At 37.6% G+C, this 22680-nt stretch overlaps 1 long non-coding RNA gene across 1 annotated transcript; it reads left to right on the plus strand.

Annotated features, from left to right (window-relative positions):
* The first annotated feature begins 229 nt into the window (after nucleotides 1-229).
* On the plus strand, nucleotides 230-22288 carry LOC122551119 (uncharacterized). Its single transcript, XR_015757338.1, has 3 exons — nucleotides 230-339; nucleotides 18893-18994; nucleotides 19535-22288. It is a non-coding gene; the product is annotated as an uncharacterized LOC122551119 (long non-coding RNA).
* Nucleotides 22289-22680: the final 392 nt, after the last annotated feature.

The following is a 22680-nucleotide window of genomic DNA, read 5'->3' on the forward strand; positions in this document are numbered from 1 at the left end:
TAGCAGCAAAGTTTATCAAGTGTAGACAAAATTTAACAATGTAATTGTATAATAACTAAGAACATACAAAAGGTTATGCTATCAGGAACACAGAACAGTCTTCAGACTGAATGGCTAATCTAGAACCTGGCTAATTGACAAAAAATTTCCATCCTTGTGATAAAACACATCTAGATTTTTGTGCTGACAGAAGCATGGCTTGCAGACAAAGATATCTGTCCTGAGATTTAAAAAAAACACTTGCTCATAGGGGGCCTGAGAGCAATATACCCGTGACAGCAAAGTTAACTTGAACTCAAAACTAGCCCGAGACAGGGAAACCCTCCAATTACCGAAAGGGTAAGTGTTTAAAAAACACCTTTCAGAATCTTTGTTTTATAACCAGTTCTGGGACTAACACCCCTTAGTCAAAAAATAGTCTATATGAGCACATTGCCTTATACATTAAAACTGTGGGGTGTGTTAGAGTGTTTATCTGTTCTCGTATTTCTGTATATATCTGGATAGAAACTAGTCATTGATGGTTTTGATGGCATACTGTACTTTTGTGCTACTGAAACAAAAAATACCTGCAAGGATATGTTTGAATCATTTCTGTTAGAGCACAAAGCAAAACTTTGATGTTCAGAAAGCTTTATTGATTGACAGAGACTTTGCTTCACAATTTTGATTCTTTTTACTATCTGAATAATCATTATAAGATTTAATATGTCTTAAAGTTTTATCTTTGTAAGCGTGAAAGGTCAAATGACAAGGATAGGATAGAATATCTGCATAATGTAATAATATTCCACAAAGAGCCATTCGAAAATTTCTCATCTCAGTGACTCAATTGGTCAACTCATGTGAACAGATGAGAGATTGTATAGACTTAATTGACTTAATAGGTCTAAACTGGGGAAACCTGAAACCACCAGAGTGGATCAACCAATTCACATTAGGATTTGGATCAACTTCAGCTGTCAACCCACTGAAGAAGAAAAAGTGGATTCACTGGCACGTAACACTATTAATTCACACAGTACAAACATAGAGAGCTGTGACTATATGCTTGCACAATAGACCCTCAAAATAAGAAGTCCTTCAGCTCCAGGCAGACATCAGCCTGTTTATTTTAAATGGTTCGATGCATTTGCTAAAATAGGGCAAAAGAATGCTTTTAGTATTCATCCACTTGTATCAGGAATGTTAAATTCTTATGATAAATATTAAGTATATTCAAAATAAACTATGTTCCAATAACAGCAATTAAAATACACTTAATCAAAAATCTATGCCATATCCAGTTTCTTTTACATATATGTGTCTAAGGCAAACAGAATCTTACAGACTAACCACAAGGATTATGCAGATATTGAACAGCAATTATATTTTTTCCAATCTTACTTGGTTCAAGGTGTGTCATTGCTGTAAGATCCAAAAGGACAATTGTATATTTTAAGATAAAGAGAATGGCATAAATACATTGAAAGGGATGTTATATGTGTACATGAGAAGATGAAGAGGATAAGGATATGCTGGTATCATTAATTAAAGTGGGATGAGTAGAAAGCTTGGTTGGGTACAAACACCAACAGGGCTAAATGGCTTTATAGGTGCATTGCAAATTCAATGCAACTAATGTATATTTCTTCAGGTACTAGAAAATGATACATTGACATTAGTCCAAAACTAGATTAGAATGGTGCTGGAGAAGCACAGCAGGTCAGGCAGCATCCGAGGAGCAGGAAAATCGACGTTTCGGGCAAAAGCCCTTCATCAGGAATAGATTTTTGATTATGTGTATTTTAATTGTTGTCTATTCCTGATGAAGGGCTTTTGCCCGAAACGTCGATTTTCCTGCTCCTCGGATGCTGCCTGACCTGCTGTGCTTCTCCAGCACCACTCTAATCTAGACTCTGGTTTTCAGCATCTACAGTCCTTGTTTTTACCTAGTTTAATTAGTCCAAAACTATTACTGCAATTGTTTGGAGTCTTGGAGCGTAGGAAGTAGAGAAGAAGTAGACAGTTAGCTGGCAAGTTTGCCCTGCCATTCTATAAGAATGAGACTGTTCTGCCCCAGTCTTCAACTCTTCTTTCATACCACCTCCTCATGGCCTCAACTCTACAATATTTTCAAAAATCAGTCTCCCACTGCTTGAAGTACTTTTCGTGGCCTAACCTCCACAGCTCCCTGGGGCAGATGTAACATAATAGTTTGAATTACCTGCCATTCCGCACTCTCCTTTTAAATTTCCCAATTGTTTCCTCCAAAAGTCCCAAACACATTTTAGCTACTTTCCTTCACAGAAGCTCTTGCTTTGTTTTTATGTTTCTTTCCAATTTACTTTTATAATCAACTTTCTCTCTTTTTAATTTGCTCTCTGAGTCATCCATTGCCAGTTCCTAAAATATTCTGAATACTCTAGTATCCCACTAGTTTTTGCCATTTTCTATGTCTTAGTTTATAGTAGGATACTCTCCTCAAATACCTTTGTTAACAACAGGTGGTTCAGCCTTCTCTCTGAGTTCACTTTTTTGACCAGAATAAATCTTTGCTGAGCATTATGTAAGACCTGCTTAAAAGTTTGCCACTGCTCATCTACTAATCTTCCTTTGAATCTATTTTTCCAGCCCGCTTGAGAGAATTCTTCATCCTTATCTCTGGAATTGTTCTTAGTTAAGTTGATGATACTGATTTAAGACCTGGGTTGTTCTCCTTCAATCTGCATGTGTGACATGCTGTGATTCCCGTAAACTCCTATCTATTCTTAATTTAACCACATTTCACATCATTGGATCTATATAGCCTGTCCTCATGTAGGTTGTGCAGCATACTACTCCAAGAAACAGTCATAGAGTCATAAAGATGTACAACACGGAAACAAACCCTTCAGTCCAGCTCATCTATGCCGATCAGATATCCTAATCTAATCTAGTCCCATTTTCCAGCACTTGGCACATAGCCCTCTATACCCTTCCTACTCATATACCTATTCAAATACCTCTTAAATGTTGCAATTGTACCAGCCTCCACTGAGCTTCCTCTGGCAGCTCAATTCCATACACGTACCACCCACTGTATGAAGAAGTTGTCCCTTAGGTCCCTTTTATATCTTTCACCTCTCACCCTAAACCTATGCCCTCTAGTTCTGCACTCCTCCACCCCAGGGAAAAGAGTTTGTCTATTTATCCTATCAATGCCCCTCATGATTTTATGAACCTCTGTAAGGTCACCCCTCAACCTCCGACGCTCCAGGGAAAACACCCACAGCCTATTCAGCTCTCCCTATAGTTCAAATCCTCCAAACTTGGCAACATTCTTGTAAATCTTTTCTGAACTCTTTCAGGTTTCACAACATCCTTCTGATAGAAGAGAGACCAGAGTTGCATGCTATGTTCCAACAGTGGCCTAACCAATGTCCTTTACAGCCACAGCATGACCTCCCAACTCCTATACTCAGTGCACTGCCCAATAAAGGAAAGCGTGCCAAACGTCTTCTTCACTATCCTATCTACCTGTGACGCTATTTTCAATGAATTATGAACCAGCACTCCAAAGTTTCTTTGTTCAGCAACACTCCCCAGGACTTTCCCATTAAGTGTATAAGTCCTGCTAAGATTTGCCTTTCCAAAATGCAGCACCTACATTTATCTAAATTAAACTCCATTTGCCACTCCTCATCCATTGGCCCATCTGATCAAGATCCCAAAGTACTCTGAGGTGACCTTCTTTGCTGTCCACTACTCCTCCAATTTTGGTGTCATCTGCAAACTTACTAACTGCACCTCTTATGCTCGCATCCAAATCATTTATGTAAATGACAAAAAGTAGAGGACCCAGCACTGATCCTTGTGGCACTCCACTGGTCACAGGCCTCCAGTCTGAAAAATAACCCTACACCACCACCCTCTGTCTTCCACCTTGGAGCCAGTTCTGTATCCAAATGTGTAGATCTCCCTGTATTCCATGAGATCTAACCTTACTAACCAGTCTCCCACGGGGAACCTTGTCAAACACCTTACTGAAGTCTATATAGATGACATTTACCGCTTTGCCCTCATCAATCCTCTTCATTACTTCTTCAAAAGACTCAATCGTTCATGAGACATGATTTCCCACGCACAAAGCCATGCTGAATATCCCTAATCAGTCCTTGCTTTTCCAAATACATGTAAAACCTGCCCCTCAGGACACCCTGCAACAATTTACCCACCACCGATTACAGGCTCATCTGCTTTTAGTTCCCTGTTTTTTCCTTACCACCTTTCTTAATTAGTAACACCATGTTAGCCAACCTCCAGTCTTCCAGGATCTCACCTATGACTATCGATGATACAAATATCTCAGCAAGTGGCCCAGCAATCACTCCCCTAGCTTCCCACAGAGTTCTAGGGTACAACTGATCAAGTCATGTGGATTTATCCACTTTTATATGTCTTAAGGCATCCAGTACTTGTTCCTCTGTAATATGGACATTTTTCAAGATGTCACCATCTATTTCCCCAAATTTAATATCTTCTATGTCCTCCTCCATTGATGCAAAATACTCATTTAGTATCTCCCCCATCTCCTGCGGCTCCACACAAAGGCTGCCTTGTTGATCTTTGAGGAGCCCTATTCTCTCCCTTCTTACCCTTTAATGGTATTTGTAAAAACCCTCTGGATTCTCCTTAACTCTATTTGCCAAAGTTATTGCATATCCCCTTTTTGCCCTCCTTATTTCCTCTTGAGTATAGTCCTGCTGCCTTTATACTCTTCAAAGAATTCACTTGATCCCTGTTGTCTGTACATGAACATATGCTTCCCCCTTTTTCTTAACCAAAACCTCAATTTCTCTAGTCGTACAGCATTTCCTACAACTACCAGCCCTTCCTTTCACCTTAACAGGAACATATCGTCTCTGACTCTTGTTATCTCATTTTTGAAGGTTTCCCATTTTCCAGCCTTCCCTTTACCTGTGAACATCTACCCCTAATCAGCTTTTGAAAGTTCTTGCCTAATAACATCAAAATTGGCCTTCCTCCAATTGAAAGCTTCAACTTTAAGATCCATTATAGCCTTTTCCATCACTATTTTAAAACTAATAGAATTATGATCACTGGTCCCAAAGTGTTTCCCAACTAACACCTGCCCTATTTCCCAAGAGTAGGTCAAGTTTTGCACCTTCAATAGTAGGTACATGCACATACTGAATCAAAACATTTTCTTGTACATATTTAACAACTTCCTTTCCATCTGAACCCTTAACACAATGGCAATCCCAGTCTATGTTTAGAAAGTTAAATTCACCTACCATAACCACACTATTACTCTTACAGATAACTGAAATCTCTTTCCAAATTTGTTTCTCAATTTCCCTCTGACTATTAGGAGATTTATAATAAAATCCCAATAAAATAATCATCCCTTTCTTATTTCTCAGTTCCACCCAAATAACTTTCCTGGATGTATTCCCAGGAATATCCTCCCTAAGTACAGCAGTAATGCTGTCAGTTATCAAATAGCATTTTTATCCTGGAACGTTAAGCTGCCAGTCCTGTCCACCCCTGAGCCAGTCTCTGTAATCGTTATGATATTCCAGCCTCATGTTCCTCACCATGCCCTGAGTTCATCAGCCTTCTCTGTTAGGCCCCTTGCACTGAATTAATGCAGTTTAATTTATCAGTCTTACCTTGTTCTCTGCTTTGTCCCTGCCTGCCCTGACTGTTTAACTCACTCCTTTTCCCAAATGTACCAGTCTTGGATTGATCTCTTTCCTCACTATTTCCCTAGGTGTCCCACCTCCCCTAACTGTACTAGTTTAAACCAAGCCATTCTAGCAAATCTCCCTGTCAGTATATTGGTCCCCTTCCAATTCAGGTGCAAGCCATCCTTTTTGTACAGATCACTTCTACCCCAGAAGAGATTCCAATGATCCAAAAATGTGAACCCTTCTCCCCTGCACCAGCTCCTCAGCCACACATTCAGCTGCTTTATCCTCCTATTCCTACCTTCACTAGCTCATAGCACCAGGGGTAATTCAGATATTACTACCCTCGAGGACTGCCTTTTTAAATTCCTTCCTAACTTTCTGTATTCTCCCTTCAGAATCTTATCCTTTTCCCTTCCTATGTCGTTAGTTCCAATGTGCACAATGATCTCCTGCTGGTCCCTTTTCTCTTTGAGAATATTCTGCACCCTCTCTGAGATATCCTTGATCCTGGCACCAGGAAGGCAACACACCATTCTGATTTTTCACTGCTGGCCACAGAAACGTCTGTCTGTGCCTGTGACTACAGGGTCCCCTAACACAATCGAACACTTGGAACTCGACGTCCCCCTCATTGCATTAGAGCCTGTCTTGACACCAGAAACTTGGCTGTTTATGCTACATTACCCTGAGAGTCCATCACAACCTACATTTTCCAAAACAGCATACTTGTTTGAGACGGCGATAGCCATAGGAGACTCCTGCACTACCTGCCTACCCCTCCTGCCTTTCCTGGAGTTAACCAATCCACCTGACTGTAGCTGTGGTTTTTCTCCCTTTCTATAACTGCCATCCATCACATCCCCTAGCTCTTGTAAATTCCGCATTGCCTCTAACAACTGCTCCAACTGATCCATGCGATCTGATAGGATTTGTAACCAAAAACACTACAGACATAATCCTCAATAACATGGAAACTGTCGCTAAACTCCCACATCCGACAGGAGGAGCATATCACTCTACTCAAGGCTAGCTTTGCTCCTTCACAATCTCCATCTTATTGCTTTTTAAAAAAACACTGCTCCAGGCTAACTTAGAGCTTATCGTTCATATTTTAAAAAATTTAATCAAGAGAGATATCTCAACAAAACATAGATAATCAAGAAAGAATCCACTCTATTCACTACTGTAAGTTTACAGCAAGGTTACATATTAAAATTATGCACTTATCTGTTCCTATGCTGTGAGCTCTCCCACACAGGTTCGTCCAAGGTCAGCTGTGAATTTCTCTGTTTGTTAATTTTTCCCAGACGCACTCCGATGTCCAGAGATACATGAACTCAAAGAGCAAAAGCAGTCACTGTGCAGATTCACTGCTGTGTCAGACAGCAGTGTGGGTTTGTTTCTCTCTCTCCCTCACTGACCATGTGGTTGCTCCCTTTGTCTGTGTTCCTCCTTTTAAAAGTGCTGTATTTTCCCCCAAAGTTCCAAAATAATGCAACAACATATAAAACACAAATTGCTGCTCTTGGAATTCAACAAAATCACCTCCAACAATTAAAATACCTCCAAAAAACGAGCAACTCTTACAGCCACAATTTTTTCCAATCTTCCATCTTGGATTCCTTAATGAACTCTACAAATTCATCTTCCATTTTATCCTTGTCCATCTGATTTTTCCAGTTAATATAGAGATTTAAATCACCTATGACAATTGTATTGCCATTTCTACACACTTTCATTATTTCCTGATTTATACTTTGTCGCAGTGAGGCAACTCTTATAGATAACACTCTCCCATTGCTATTTCTTATTTCCACCTGAACTGCTTCCACATCACAATCTATTACACCTATTTCACATATACCATTCACACTGAATCCTTCCTTTAAATCCTTCCTTTATTACATTCAATTCTGGCCTCTTCCTATCGGATGGATGTTGTGAAACTTGAAAGGGTTCAGAAAAGATTTACAAGGATGTTTCTAGGGTTGGAGGATTTGAGCTATACGGAGAGGCTGAACAGGCTGGGGCTGTTTTCCGTGGAGTGTCAAAAGTTGATGGATGACCTTATAGAGGTTTACAAAATTATGAGGGGCATGGATAGGGTAAATAGGCAAAGTCTTTTCCCTGGGGATCGGGGAGTCCAGAATAGAGGGCATAGGTTTAGGGTGAGAGGGAAAAGATATAAAAGAGACCTATGGGGCAACTCTTTCACACAGAGAGTGGTATGTGTGTGGAATGAGCTGCCAGAGGAAGTGGAGGATATTGGTACAATTGCAACATTTGGATAAGTATGTGAATAGGAAGGGTTTGGAGGGATATGGGCCGGGTGCTGGTAGGTGGGACTAGATTGGGTTGGGATATCTGCTCGGCATGGACTGGTTGGACCGAAGGGTCTGTTTCCATGCTGTACATCTCTATGACTCTACGACTCTATAACAACACAATGCGCTGTCCTTTTCCTTTTGTTCTATTTTTATGGAACATCAAATTCCCTTGAATTTTGATTTTCCAGTCTTGGTCACATTACAACCATGTGTCTGTAATAGTTATCAATGCATTTTTTTTCAATTTATGCTGTGACCTCATCTATCTTGTTACAAATGCTGCATGCGTTCAGATAGAGTCTTAAGCTTTAACTTTTTACCAGTTTTGCTTTGATTGTAATTTCCACTGCACTTTTCCATTTATATTTTCTGTCCCATCTAGTCACACCTTAATTATTGTTTGTCTCTTAACTGTCCTGTACATATGTTCTCTCATTTCTTTCTGATTTTTTAAAACTTCCTTTCTCTTCATCCCCACCGCTTCTGCTCCACCCTCGTTTTAAACCCCTGTCTACAGTCCTAGTTTTACAATTTGACAGAATACTGATGTGCTAGTTTTTTTTCAACTGAGATTGCATCTTCATCCCTGCATGTTTATTTTGTGACTAATATTAGCAATGGCGATATTTTGACCGCAAAGTGAACAAAACTGGCCAATTAAAAGCAACATGTTATATTTGTTCCATAATGTTTAAACAGCTTAACCCACCCCATATCTCTATGTGAAAATGGACCTGCCATCATCCATTATATTTGAAATCTACAGAACTACCATCTATATCAAGATATACAGACTTTAGACTTCCTTTGTATTCAGGTATCGCAGGTAAGGCGAGGAAGTATTGCCCATCATGAATTGACCTATTTGAACATGTCGTCTAATGACTCTTTACTGCTAAGATGCACAAGAATATTTAAAAGATAAGGTTGATGAGGAAATATCCTAATAGCTTTTCATATACCAAAAAAGTGAAAAATATAAAAGGTAGAGCAATTTTTGCTGCTTTTTACCATGTTTACCAATGATTTTTTGATAATTTATGCTATTTGTACTGAGATTTTACCATAGCTACCCTGTTAATCTCTGCATCATTATGTAAAACGAACATGGAATAAAATGCTGTCACACCAGTTAGAGTGCATTTTCAATTGAACTTCAATTTAAGGCTGTGCTTTGATGCTACCTCCTGCAGTTGTAAATCAGACTTCACTCACTATCACCGACATCTTTCCTCATCATCCATATGTTTTTCACTGTAAAGCTTTGTGCAAATAATGCATCTTCAATTTTGTGAAGATTAACAGACCATGGAAGAGTTATTCCAATGCACAAGTTGGTGGAAGCATTGCCATAACTTATTGCCCTTGCATTATTATAAATAGCAAGGAAACACAAACATTCCAAGTATGTTTCCTCAATAAAAAATGTAGTGTTAGTGATTGCATGGTATAATATTTGTACAAAGATGAAAAGATAGATATTTTTAAGTTGCATCTTGTTAGCTAGATCTTCTAATCTGTGTTCTTTTATTGTTATTAATGACCCATTTATAATAAGATTAAAGTTCGATAACAAAGAGTTAGTGCACACATACTGGTGAAATAATTGTTCATTAAAAAAAAACCCTTTTGAACCCAGAGAGTGGTGGCTGTGTGGAATGCTCTGCCCCAGAGGGCAGTGGAGGCCCACTCTCTGGATTCATTTAAGAAGGAGTTGGATAGAGCTCTCAAAGATAGTGGAATCAAGGGTTATGGAGATAAGGCAGGAACAGGATACTAATTAGGAATGATCAGCCATGATTATATTGAATGGCGGTGCAGGCTCGAAGGGCTGAATGGCCTACTCCTGCACCTATTGTCTATTGTCTATTGAAGGAGAGTCCTTGTCCACATTCAAATAAGTCCTAAGGGACATTATGGATATTGAGGAAACAGAAGTGGATGAGTGTGAAATCTGAGTACAGCTCCACACCACGGTGACAAGATATGGGAGCTGGGCTAGAGTCCATGACCAATTGAGCCTACTGATGAAGGGCTTATGCCCAAAATGTCTATTCTCCTGTTCCTCAGATGCTGCCTGAGGTGCTGTGCTTTTCCAGCACCACAGTCTCAACTCTGATCTCCAGTATCTGCAGTCCTCACTTTCTCTCAATTGAACCTACTGTACAACTCAATACAACGATTGTCCATCTTGGGCTTCAAGTCCACTTTGATGCCTACTTAACATATTGATTCATTTTTTTGAGAGATAAAATATTCGTCTATCCCAGTACTAAATTCATTCAACGAAAGGGAAGAGTAAAGAATACATTATCTTCATCAACAGAGCCAATGTGAAACTCTAAAGAAATTGACCTCATTGTCAAATTTATGTTTAGAGATGTATGGCTCTAACTGACTGCTATGCTACAAGAAGAGATACTATTATCAACATAATAAGCCAAAATTAATTTAAAAACAAACTAAAGAATGGCATCAAATGATTTTTCAACACAACTATTAAGATAGTTTATTTTGTTAACATTTTCTTGATAGCATCGAATAAATAGTCTCGCTCCCCTCACTTTACAAGAAAATAGAAGATTCAATAGTTGACATCAGGAACTTCTTCTATTTCTGCAGCACTTAGGTCAAATGAATGGTATTTGCGATTTCAAGTGGCATTTACCTTCCTTTTTTCAATCAATAAATATTATGAAAATTGTACTGGAAAGCCATCTTTATCATTCACCAGTTGCTCACCAAATGTAAAGTGTATTCTGTAAGCATAAATAAACTGTAATTAAATTAAAGCTATCTCAATAACTGAGCTAAAAAATGTGGAGGATTTTGTGAGATGTAATTATAATCATCTGACAAGCCCAAGTATCTCAGATGGAATATGCAAAGTCGACTGCCTCAGAATTACCATTTTTTTAATCAAAGGGCACTCCCAGGTTAAAGAGCCATGAGGAAACTTGTATCTCTTGCATAACAGCTGGTGGCGATGAAAGGATATCTGCAAACTGTTCAATTTAAAAAAGGCAAAAGAGCTAAACATGGGATATGCGAACAAACTTTGTTTCAGAAGCTTGATTCTGAACAAGGCCACAAGGATTGATAACAGCAAGGATTATTGGAAGCTCTTCTCTCCCAGTTTCTGTCAAGCTCAAAAACCAACCAATGAAAAGCAATTTGGAGTAACAACAATGATTCACTGATAACTATGGGACATCGGTTTCTTCGCCATTACAGAGAAATCAAGACAACACATAAACAGTTGAACTTAGATATTTTCATTCTCACAACCCAACAGTCTCTTAAAAACTGTAAAATGCAACTGTTCCCACTTCCCTGCTTCTCCCAGATAACTCTTTGCCCATCGTTATAAGCTCCTCGATATTTGTGTGTGCATTTGATGCTTTGCTTTTTTTTTTGCCATCATATGGACTCCATGTTATTTCCCTCAAGAATGCTTTGGATTTGTCTCTCTTTCATTTTTGATTTTGTTAGCAGAGTTTACTTGAAGTGAGGCAACTGTCAAGGAACAAGTGAATATATATTCAACACAAATCAGAATATCCTGGGTACTTTCTCCTTTTCGAATGTTCAGTGTTGTGATGGAGTTTGATTAATTAAATATGGACAGTTCATTTGCGATAACATCTATGGACTTAATAACACTGTAATCACAATATTAAAAAAGAATATTTGTGAAGAAAGCATAGCAGATGATTGCTTTTTCAATTTGATTATGCTCTGAAGATATCCAGAGATTTATTTAGTTGTAAATACACATGACCTTTGTAAACACATCAAATACAATAAAGTTGTTTTATGACGAGATTGTTACATCTCACATATCAAGAGAGCAAAGTAAACATCTTTGAAAATTACATTTGGGCAGAGAAATAATAAGACTTTTTAACTAAATGAAGAAAGTAGAGCCACAATTTCTAGATGTAAAGTCAACACATTTAAAATGCTGCAGCTTAAAATATTTGGCAAGTTTATACATAGTTGAGCCATATTTTGTTATTTGAGTGCAAGATTTTGCTGATTAAATCTGAAAGAGCAGAATAAAGCTGAAAACAGTGGAAATTGGAAAGAAAAATATAAGATTCTAGAAAAATACAAGGTTTTGGCCAGTCAGCAACTGAAGAAAGAAAAGACATTGAGAGTTTGGGCAGAACTTGACTTCAGAACTAAAACTCAAATGGTGAACAAACATATAGCCATAAAAAAAGAGGCAAGAGGAGGATATGTGGGAATGCACCCTCCCCCACCCCACCATCTTTTGGAAGGGATACTTTGCATCTAATTGTGCTGTACTCCACGTGGGGACCTGAAATTGTCATATTCTGCAGCACTAACATTGTTTCCCTTGATGAACTTCAAATTCACCAAAACATTATTTCTGAACATTTATTGCTAAATATTTTTGTTAATTTATTTTGTTTGAAAATTAAACAAAAACATTTTTTGAAAAAAATCAAAAAGCTCAAAAGTTTACTGGAAATGTTGAAATTCTTCCTTGTTTTAAATAGGATTTCTGGACTGAATGTGTGATGCTGGGAAAGCACAGCAGGTCAGGCAGCATCCAAGAAGCAAGAAAATTAATGTTTCGGGTATAAACCCTTCATCAGGAATGGTTGATGAAGGGCTTTTGCCTGAAATGTCAATTTTCCTGGTCCTCAGATGCTGTCTGACCTGCTGTGTTTTTCCAGCACCACACTCTCGACTCTAATCTCCAGCATCTGCAGTCCTCACTTTCGCCTTTTGGACTGAATGGACTCCCGCGTTCTAATGACTTTGACAAGCACGAACACCATAACATTTAATTTTGAATGACTCTTTGTTTTTGCAGCTTATTCCCAATCGAATATTGACATTTATTTTAAAATTGTCTTTCTATTTACAACTGCTTCAGTTACTTTGAGTAATAGAGATTATTGTTTGGGGTTTATTGTCTGCTGTTGCAAATAGTTTCCCTGTTCATTCTTTTAAGAGTCACAAACTCAACTTTCTGTAATCTTCTGTCTGAGCTTCTCCACATTCTTCGTAATGTGAAACAGTGACCAAAATGGAAACAATATTGCAACGGTGATCGAGTCATTGTGTTGCAAAGTTTTTGCATAAATTCTACAAATAAGATTACCTAATAAAGGATGGCGGAATAAAATACATTCAAACCTTGGATACTCAAGAGGAGATTTGCAGATGATTTTTTAAAATTCATTTCGTCAGCCCTGCAGAATGTGTTACTCAGTTGCTTTCTTGAACTGTGCAGTTTATATCATGTAGATACATCTGCAGTGCTATTAGGGAGGGAATTCAAGTATTTTGACCGCGCAACAGTGAAAGAACAGATGATATAGCTCAACATTAAGATGGGCTGTGACTTGGAAGAGGACTTGCAAGTGACGAAGTTCCCATATGTCTACTACCCTTGTCTTTCTAGGTGCTGCCTTGATGAATTGTTGCAGTAGATCCTTTAGATGGTACACCCTGCTGCTGCTGTGTATCAGTAGCAGAGGGAGTGATGATGATTGACACCTAATCCACAAATTTTCAGTCCCTCCCATCACCATGTTCAGTAGCAGCAATGTGTTCCATCAACAAAATGCACTGCTGAAATTCATCAAGAGTCTTTGACAGTATCGTCCAACCTCTGATCACTACCATCTACAGAGAGTAGTAGTTGAAGGGAGTTTCTCGAAATGGAGAAAGGTGACCAGTGGTGTTCCACAGGAGTCAGTGTTGGGGCCACTGTTGTTTGTAATATACATAAATGATCTGGAAGAGGGCACTGTTGGTATGATCAGCAAGTTTGCAGATGACACAAAAATTGGTGGAGGAGCAGAAAGCATAAGGGTCTTTCAGAGAATACAGGGGGATATAGATAGACTGGAGAGTTGGATGGAAAAATGGCAGATGGTTTTCAATCCAGACAAATGTGAGGTGATGCATTTAGGCAAGATTAATTCTAAAGCGAATTATACAATGAACGGAAGAGCCTTGGGAAAAGTTAATGGGCAAAGAGATCTGGGAGTGCAGGTCCATTGTACCCTGAAGCTGGCTGCATAGGTGGATAGAGTAGTCAAGAAGGCATATAGTATGCATGCCTTCATTGGACGGGGTATTGAGTATGAGAGCTGGCAAGTCATGTTAAAAGTGTACAAGTTATTGGTTTGGCCGCATTTAGAATACTGTGTATAGTTCTGGTCGCCACATTACCAAAAGGATGTGGACTCTTTGGAGAGGGTGCAGAGAAGGTTTACGAGGATGTTGCCTGGTATGGAAGGTGCTAGCTATGAAGAAAGGTTGAGTAGGTTAGATTTATTTTCATTAGAAAAAAGGAGTTTGAGGGGGGACCTGATTGAGGTTTATAAAATCATGAAGGGTATAGACTGTGTAGATAGAGACAAGCTTTTTCCCAGGGTGAAGGATTCAATAACATGAAGTCACACTTTCAAGGTGAGAGGTGGAAAGTTTAAGGGGGATACACGCGGCAAGTACTTTACACAGAGGGCGGTGGGTGTTTGGAACGCGTTGCCAACAGAAGTGGTAGAGGCAGGCACGGTAGATTCATTCAAGACGTGTCTGGACAGATGCATGAGTAGGTGGGGAGTAGAGGGATACAGATACTTAGGAATTGACCGACAGGTTTTGACAGTACATTTGGATCGGTTCAGGCTTGGAGGGCCAAAGGGCCTGATCCTGGGCTGTAAAATTTCTTTGTTCTTTGTTTAGAAGGACATACACATGAGAACACAACCACCTGCAAGTTTCCCTCTTTGCCACCCACTGGAAATATATTGCCATGACTTCAGTGTCGCTGGATTAATATCTCAACTATAAAGGTTTTTTTTGAAAAGGACTTCAAACTGGCAGATTACTATTTTAATTATTCCCCATGGCTTAATTACTGAGCTGGCTTTCTCAAAGTTCATAAAGCTACATTCAATCTATCTTCACCCTTCCGATATCATGTTTTATGTAATGCCTTTATTGGCTGCTACAAACTAAAGTGGAAGCAAGTTACAGCAAAGTTAGAGTCTCATGACTGTAGCAAGTTATTCAGTACTGATCCAAATACATTTCTCCAAACATTCTGCAACATATTGGATACAAGACAGGAATCTACTCAGACAGTGGGGGAGCGGTGGGGAGTCAGTGTTATTGGGTTGAAGTGGACTTTTAGAATAAAGAACATTACAGCTCAGGAACAGGCCCTTCGGTCCTCCAAGCCCACGCTGATACAGATCCTCTATCTAAATCTGTTGCCTATTTTCGAAGAAAGTTTTAGTGAGAAGAACAGAATTGTCATCCCCTTAAGAGCTTTTGTTAAGCTGCTCAATGGATATTATGAGCAAAGACTCATAATATTTGCTTAGAGGAAAAAGTGCTACCAGATAAACTGGTGGTGCATGAATAATTCCAAGCCAAGTCCATCTTTTGCTAATCAAACTTCCAGAACAATCTTGTCCAAGTGAATGATATAACATGCAATGGCTTGACAAAATTACAACATGTAATTTATATCAGAGGATTGGTGATTGCTTAATCTACCAACGTCAAAGTATCCACAGAAATTAAACCAAAACCAATGTCTTTACTTAGTCATGTGCATGATTACACATTGGATGATAACAGTGTAAATTGTTTTTAATGTTTATGAATGTTATAAATTTATTCCAGTTCTTTCTTCACTCCCACACCACTCCTTCCAATAACATTTCTTGTGTTTAGTGGAATTTTCAATATTTATGATGTTATTCAACAGCAGTGTTAATATATCGGGCAATTGGAGCTATAGTTAGCACATGACCAGAATACCAGAGTTAATAATGTTTCTCTGTCTCAGTCATTCAGCTATGTTTCAGTCAGGCCTGATTTCCAATGTTTTAGTCAACATCTAGAAAGTCAATTGCCTCATTACAAATCTTTGATTTTTTAAAAGAATTTTGAGAAGGACTGGATTTTATGCTAACTAGGAAAGTTACAAAGGCATGGGGACATGATTTTGTGCTGCCTCTATGCTATAAGATGACATTATGTAAACAGTTCAACAAGGAACACAGATCTATTAAACACAGGTTAAGTTTATGACTTGCTTGTACTTATTATGTTGGCTGAAGGAATTCCCTGGTGTTGAGATGATGTTTCACATAATAATGGACTGCTGTGAAGTGTAGCACAGTCACTGTTTTGAAGCTTGTCATTTTGTTTAGAAACAGTATAGTGGATGGTTTTAATTTCACCTGTTTGTCAGGCAACTGAAAGTATCAGTTCCAATGCTGGTTTCACACCCTGCCCCATTTTATCAACAGAGAACTAGCAATCTTGGCATTATCAATGTTACCAGTTACAGAGATGAAGGCTACAATTTCTTGGGTGACTAGATTCCCAAAGGATATTAAAATGGCTCCTTTTGAAAATGCTGTTTTGTCATAAATGAGAAGGAGCTTTATCTAATGAATATCCAGGTTGTACGTGCATAGTAGCATCCCATAATGCCACACAGATGGGAAGCCACCAGTACACATTTGTCTTCCGACAGTGTATAGTGCTAAGATTATTTAATGCATTATCTAGTCAAGGCAAAAGCATCTGTGAGACTAGGATATTCTGCCACATTTTCAATTATGAAACTGATATCCAAAATTAGTGAAGCACTGCTTAATGCAAATATCCACCAGGTGGATACAAGGAAGGCACTCCACTATCCAGTTACTGGAAAGATTCATCTGATTGGACAATCCTGCAAGGTCCTATTATGTAGGCATGCAATGGTATCCAAAACAAGAACATGAAGCAGAACCTATGTCCATGAGAGACATCATTCAGGAGGTGAAAAATGGGAGAACAAGGCAACTATTTATGAAGACAGTGAAACTAAGGCGAAGGCTGAAGAAATTCCAGTTTGCTAGAGCTGCAACAAGGGAAATAAATCTAACGGTGTTTAAGGTTCAAAAAATTTGCAATTAAAGTCAAAGTTACCATGCACACATACTGTTGTTTAGATACTCCAAACCAATGCTCACTGATATCGTTTACTTGATCTTAGATACTACTAGTGTCCATGTATTTATTTTTTACTTCAGAAAACTGTTCCAGTGCAAATGGATTTTCTGAATTATTGAATGGAACAATTAGAACCTGAAAAGGTCAACTGATGATCCAAGATAAGCTTCTCCCAGCACAATAAATGGGATTGTTCCTCGGAGGAGCTTACCAGTTCTCCAGATGTTCACCATTTTTTCTTGGCAAAAGAAGCATGTAGCTAACATATTAGTGCGTTTACTTAAGTTGAGCCAAATGTCTCACAAAAGATCATTAAGAATCTCAGATGTACTATAACTAGCTATTAAGTAATATGTAATAAACCTATTCATGCTTCTTCAAAATTATGTCAATCTTCTGCTTAGGACATCAGGTGGGCATTCCTCCCCATCAGTACCAACAGAAAGGATTGATGGCAGTAATCTACCGAAAACATCTCAAGATTTTAGCTTGTACCTTTAAAAGAAAAATGAATAATAATTTATTAACATTGCATTATAGATTAGTGTTTTTATTTCCTACAATACTTCTGTTTTCTAATTTTATATGGTAAACATATTTTAGTCCCTGATCTGATGTTTACTCAACCTTCTACCGACAATTTGAACTCCAGGAATTTGCCCAATCAAATCTAGTTGACAAAGTCTAGAACGTGGCCAAATTTGAGAGAGCGATGTGTAAAGTTTAACAGTCCATATTCACATTACTATATTCACAGTCCAGATGATGTTCTCTGGACTGAGAATGATTGACAATATCTGTGACTTCTGTTTCACTCAAAACAACCTCCTCTTCCCACACTAGGCCACAATCACTTTCATCTATCTTCCTTTATGGTTTATTAATACCCTCTTCCTCTCCCTCTTCTGCATTTTTACCCTCGTCAAACATGGTACTTCTTTTTGGGGCCCCAGTCTTGAATGGTTTATTTGTTTTCTCACCTTGTTATGCAAATAGCATTATGTTCCTATCATGTAATTGATGAATTTATTATGCAATTAATGTAATTAATTAATTTAGTAATTGATGTGCTCTACTCTGCTCTTCAATTTGCTTCCCTATTGTCTTTTTATATTTGACAGTGCAAACAAAGATACCACTGGCAAATTTCATGATCTCAGGGAGCTCAAAACCACCTTCTTGAATGCAATTAAGTTTGGGCAATAAATGGGCAATAAATGCTGGCCTAGACAACCGTGAATACATGGCATGAATGAATAATAAAAAATGTGGCGCCATTGATATTACGTCCAATTCACAAAAAGGATAACTGGCTTTCAGATTACACACGTGAAGTAACAACTGTAATAGATCCTGATATACTACCATAATCATGCCAGTCCTACACTGTCTATTAATCATTTCAAATATCACTACTAACTAATTTTGCAAAGTACTTCAATGTTACATTGAGCAATTAGATTTTTGATTGAAAAGTCCAGCACAGCATTATTATGCAACAAATTTTGCGTAGAAAGTATTTTATCTTTAGCACTATTTAGTTTCTTCAATACACTAGAGACAGCAAAATGTCTTTTAATAGAGAACTACCCAGCCTCTCGGCTTGCTATGAACTTAAAATTACTTTCACAAACGGACTATAGCTTTTCTGCTGACCAAAAAATTAATTCTAATTGTATTACACCCAAACTACCAAAGCTACCACTATTCAAATTATGTTTATAACATAAGAAATAAGTAAGTGTGCATTCAGTTTAATGGCTACATTTTATTTTATATATTTTGGACAAAATGAGATTATGTTTGTGTTCAATTCATTTGAGTTACATGACCTTTATTCTTTGATTTTCAGAGTTATTTTAGCTTACTTAATGTTGTTTTCAGAATCACATTGACCTTTATTGGGTAACAGAAAGATTTGACCTGCCTCTGCAATCTGCCCATGTGAAATACATATGCTGAGCATTACTAGTGGCTGCAGCAGTGGTAAGTGAAGAATTTACAAAAATTTGAGTTGACACATTTTATCAAATGTGGAAAGATGAAGACAAAACAGCTGGTATCCCTGTCGTAAGCAATCTTCTGATGATTGAATAAAAGTGTCAAGAAAATGGTTGGTTGATAGTCTTTTGTTCTCCGCCATCTAGCTTGATGTTAGTTTGAGCTGTCATTTACGTATCACAGTAGTGTGATTTATCAATAGAGAGAATGACCTTGTGGTTCCACTTCAAGTAAAACAAGAAGACAGCACCACCTACTGAAGTTTACAGCTTCCAAGCTAACTGGTTTCAGTGATCAAGTTTCAACTTAATTAACCTTTATTATTTTCTGATCCCACCATTAACTTTGTGGGTGATTTGTGGCATTAAAAGAAATTTCCAATGAATATTGTATGATTAATTGAAAATTCTGACAGCATGGGCGAATGAGTTGAGGTAGATTATCTATCTCAAAAGTCATTTTTTGGAATTATATGACTGTGTTAGCATGTAACAAACTATTGAATCCATGTTTTCTCTTTCATAGGAGCCTTTGTTCAGGAGAACTTTGCAAATGAAACTCAATTAATCCCTGAAGCTCAAACACAAAGTAATAAACTTGCCTTTAATTTTGCAGTGATAGGCAGCTTGCTTTTCAAAGAAGGCAGATGACTTTAATTGCAAAGGTGCCCCTTTATTTGGACTTCAACAACTTCAGAGCCAAGTTAAAAACCACAGCTGCTTCTTATTAGATGCTTAACATCTGATCACAAGCCATTTAATATTTTGCTAATATTCTTCTGCTGGTTAGATTGATTTGATAGAACATGTGGTTTGTTTGAAAATTTTCAAACCAAAGTATTTTTAATAGACTTCAAAGGATTTTAAGAACTAAATGATTAGTGTGTTTATATTACTATTCAGAACCAGAAATAATTACATTACTGGAAAAATAATAAAAAGAGCTTAATATTCTCATATGGCGATTTCAGATAAATAATTACTTTAGTTTCCTGTTCCTTGGCAGTCTGTGGAACGAAACAGAGTAATGAATTGTAATAGATCATAGGTATGCAACTAGTATTTATTGAAATCAACAGTAATAAACTACACATTTGTATAATTAGTTTACCAGAACCATTTTCTCCATTTATCTCATTTCTAATGGCTTTTGACTTTATAGCTTTTGTATGGTTCCTGATCATTAGCAGTTATACTGCTGATATACTGGGATCTTACATACAGTAGCTGAGTGCTTTCAATGCCTGAAGAAAAGACTGGTGGTTGAAAAGCATCAGATCAAAAGCTTGTCCCATTGAGAAAAGTCAACAAAGTGTTGAAGCTAATACAAGTATGGATCATTTTCAGGGATGCAGATGTATATTGCAGAATATACAGTACAGCAGGTAGCTTGTTAAAATTTCATCTCTATATTGCCCAATTAGGGAGAATATACTTGTTTTCTTTGAAATGTATCAAGGAAACTCTTTGCTACCATTGTGCTGGTCTCCAAGTTGAAGGACAACACACAAATTGCAACATGCTGTTCACACCTCAGAACATTTCAATTAATCTCCTACCAAGCTGAGCTTGCAGGAAATAGTACACCAAAAATGCAAATTTCCATAGTTTTTGTTAAATTTCCTGTTGCAATGTCACTAAATAGAAAAAGAAGGGGATATTTACAGCTTCAATCAGCTCCCACTTCCCATTACTGATGCACAAAGTACCTCAATAGGGAAAAAAAATGTCTTCTAGATTGGATTGCATCCCCATTCTTAACAGCAAAATAGATACAAGTTCACTTCAGTTGCAATAATGTGTTGCTTGTGTAATGCATTTTTTTGATGTTTGTTCAAAGCTAATTAATAAATTGTAATTGATAGCGCAACCTAAGAAGACAGATTGCTGCTCTACCACAAGTAATGTTTTTCTTTCCTGACTGTTTTACGTGCAATAGATGGAACTTTTTTCATACATTAACCATTTGACAGTTGTGATTGAATTCACGGTCTTTTCCCAAATAAAATGTATTGGCTTGTTGACTTTATTCAGGAAATGGAATCAATAGCTTATAGTTTTGAAATCTATGAAATAACATTCAACATTAGAAATTTGCTGAAAAGACATTCTGGTATGTACTATATTAAAGAATACTTTTCTGTTTTAAAATTAACAACAGAGTCTGATGATCGAGGCTTCATAGCTTGTAATAAGCAGATGAGCGGGGGTGAGCTGTCTCCTTTTCTTAAGCCTCCTCAATTGATTACAACAACATTTTGAGTTTATATTAATACAAGGATATTCCTTTCTCCAATTAAAACAGTGTTAATTATTTTTACTGTAAGCAATAAGGCCCCAATCACAAGATTTTTCATTAAAGAAATAAATCTTGCTCTCTGTCAAATCCGAGAAAACTAAGAACAATAACATGAAGTGTATGACCTTCATGTGTGGTCACTAGGGATCTCAAAAATACACAAAGTTAAAAGGAGATAGTGCTGGAGGAGGTGTCCTTGAGATATAACTGGTTCCAATTGTATTTTCAAATCATTCTTTTCAGGTCTGTCTATGGTGTCATTGTCTAGTAATCTACATTTGTTAATGTCTTTCTTAGATTATAACAGATTTTGATGGATCTGGATTGTACTGAGTCACCCTTTCCACAGACCACCCAACCTCTGAGGATGATTAATTGGTTCCCTCACCTACACCTTGAGGTGGAGTTGGATTTTTAAGTAGTTTGCATTGTCACAATTCAATTCCCATCAGTTCTAACCAGTTGAAACTTTTGAAAATGATGTCTTCAAATACAAAGGGATGTAGCCTCCTGACAAGTTATTTTCTCTTATTCAAGCCTCTTTGCTCTCATGTATTCGCAATTAATTATTAACTTTATTTCTGCTACTCCACAAAAACCTGGTCCCAATTTTATTCCTACATTAAGAAATATATCTCTCCCATTCCTTCATCTTTCATCTGTTAACAGGAAGATGCAACCATTAGTATAAAACAGTGTAGTTGCTAATTGCTATATAAATCAATGAGTATGGTGATCTACTCAGCAGTTGGATTCCATTTATAACTTGTTGTTTTCTAGTGTAAAAACAGCACTTGTTATTTGGGATGCTCACTTTTAAGAATAGCCATGGAAAATGATCACAACTACATATAAATTTAATGATGTAAATTCTGTTTATCTTAAAAATCAAGCATCCCATCACTTGCAAATTAAATATATAAGTCATGTTTGAGAGCATTTTATGTCACATTGAATGTTAAATAATAAATGGATTATGTTCATTAAATGTATATATAAACTTACCGTGTATATGATTTTTGACAGAGAAGTAAATTATACATATTCATTTTGTTTCAAAATGGGATTCAACTTTGTCTGACCCATGTCCCATACTTCAGCCCTAGCCCCTCCTATCCCTCCTAAAACAGTGATAGAGACCCTTTGTCCTCCCTTACCAGCCACGCAGCATCCACGTCCAGAGGATAATTAACCACCTTCAGTGGGATATCAGCACTGGACACATATTCCCCTCCCCTCCATTGTGAGTCTTCCTCAAGGACTGTTCCTCCCAGAACACCCATTTGGTCCTCCTTCACTCGTATCACCAGCAACAGAAATCCAAAAAAATTACATACTCATTGTAAATACAACAATCCTATTAACTAGAGTGT

This window comes from Chiloscyllium plagiosum, unplaced genomic scaffold (genome assembly GCF_037043375.1).
Source record: "Chiloscyllium plagiosum isolate Xiang-an unplaced genomic scaffold, Cpla_swu_hap1 HiC_scaffold_6, whole genome shotgun sequence".
Lineage (NCBI taxonomy): Eukaryota > Metazoa > Chordata > Chondrichthyes > Orectolobiformes > Hemiscylliidae > Chiloscyllium > Chiloscyllium plagiosum.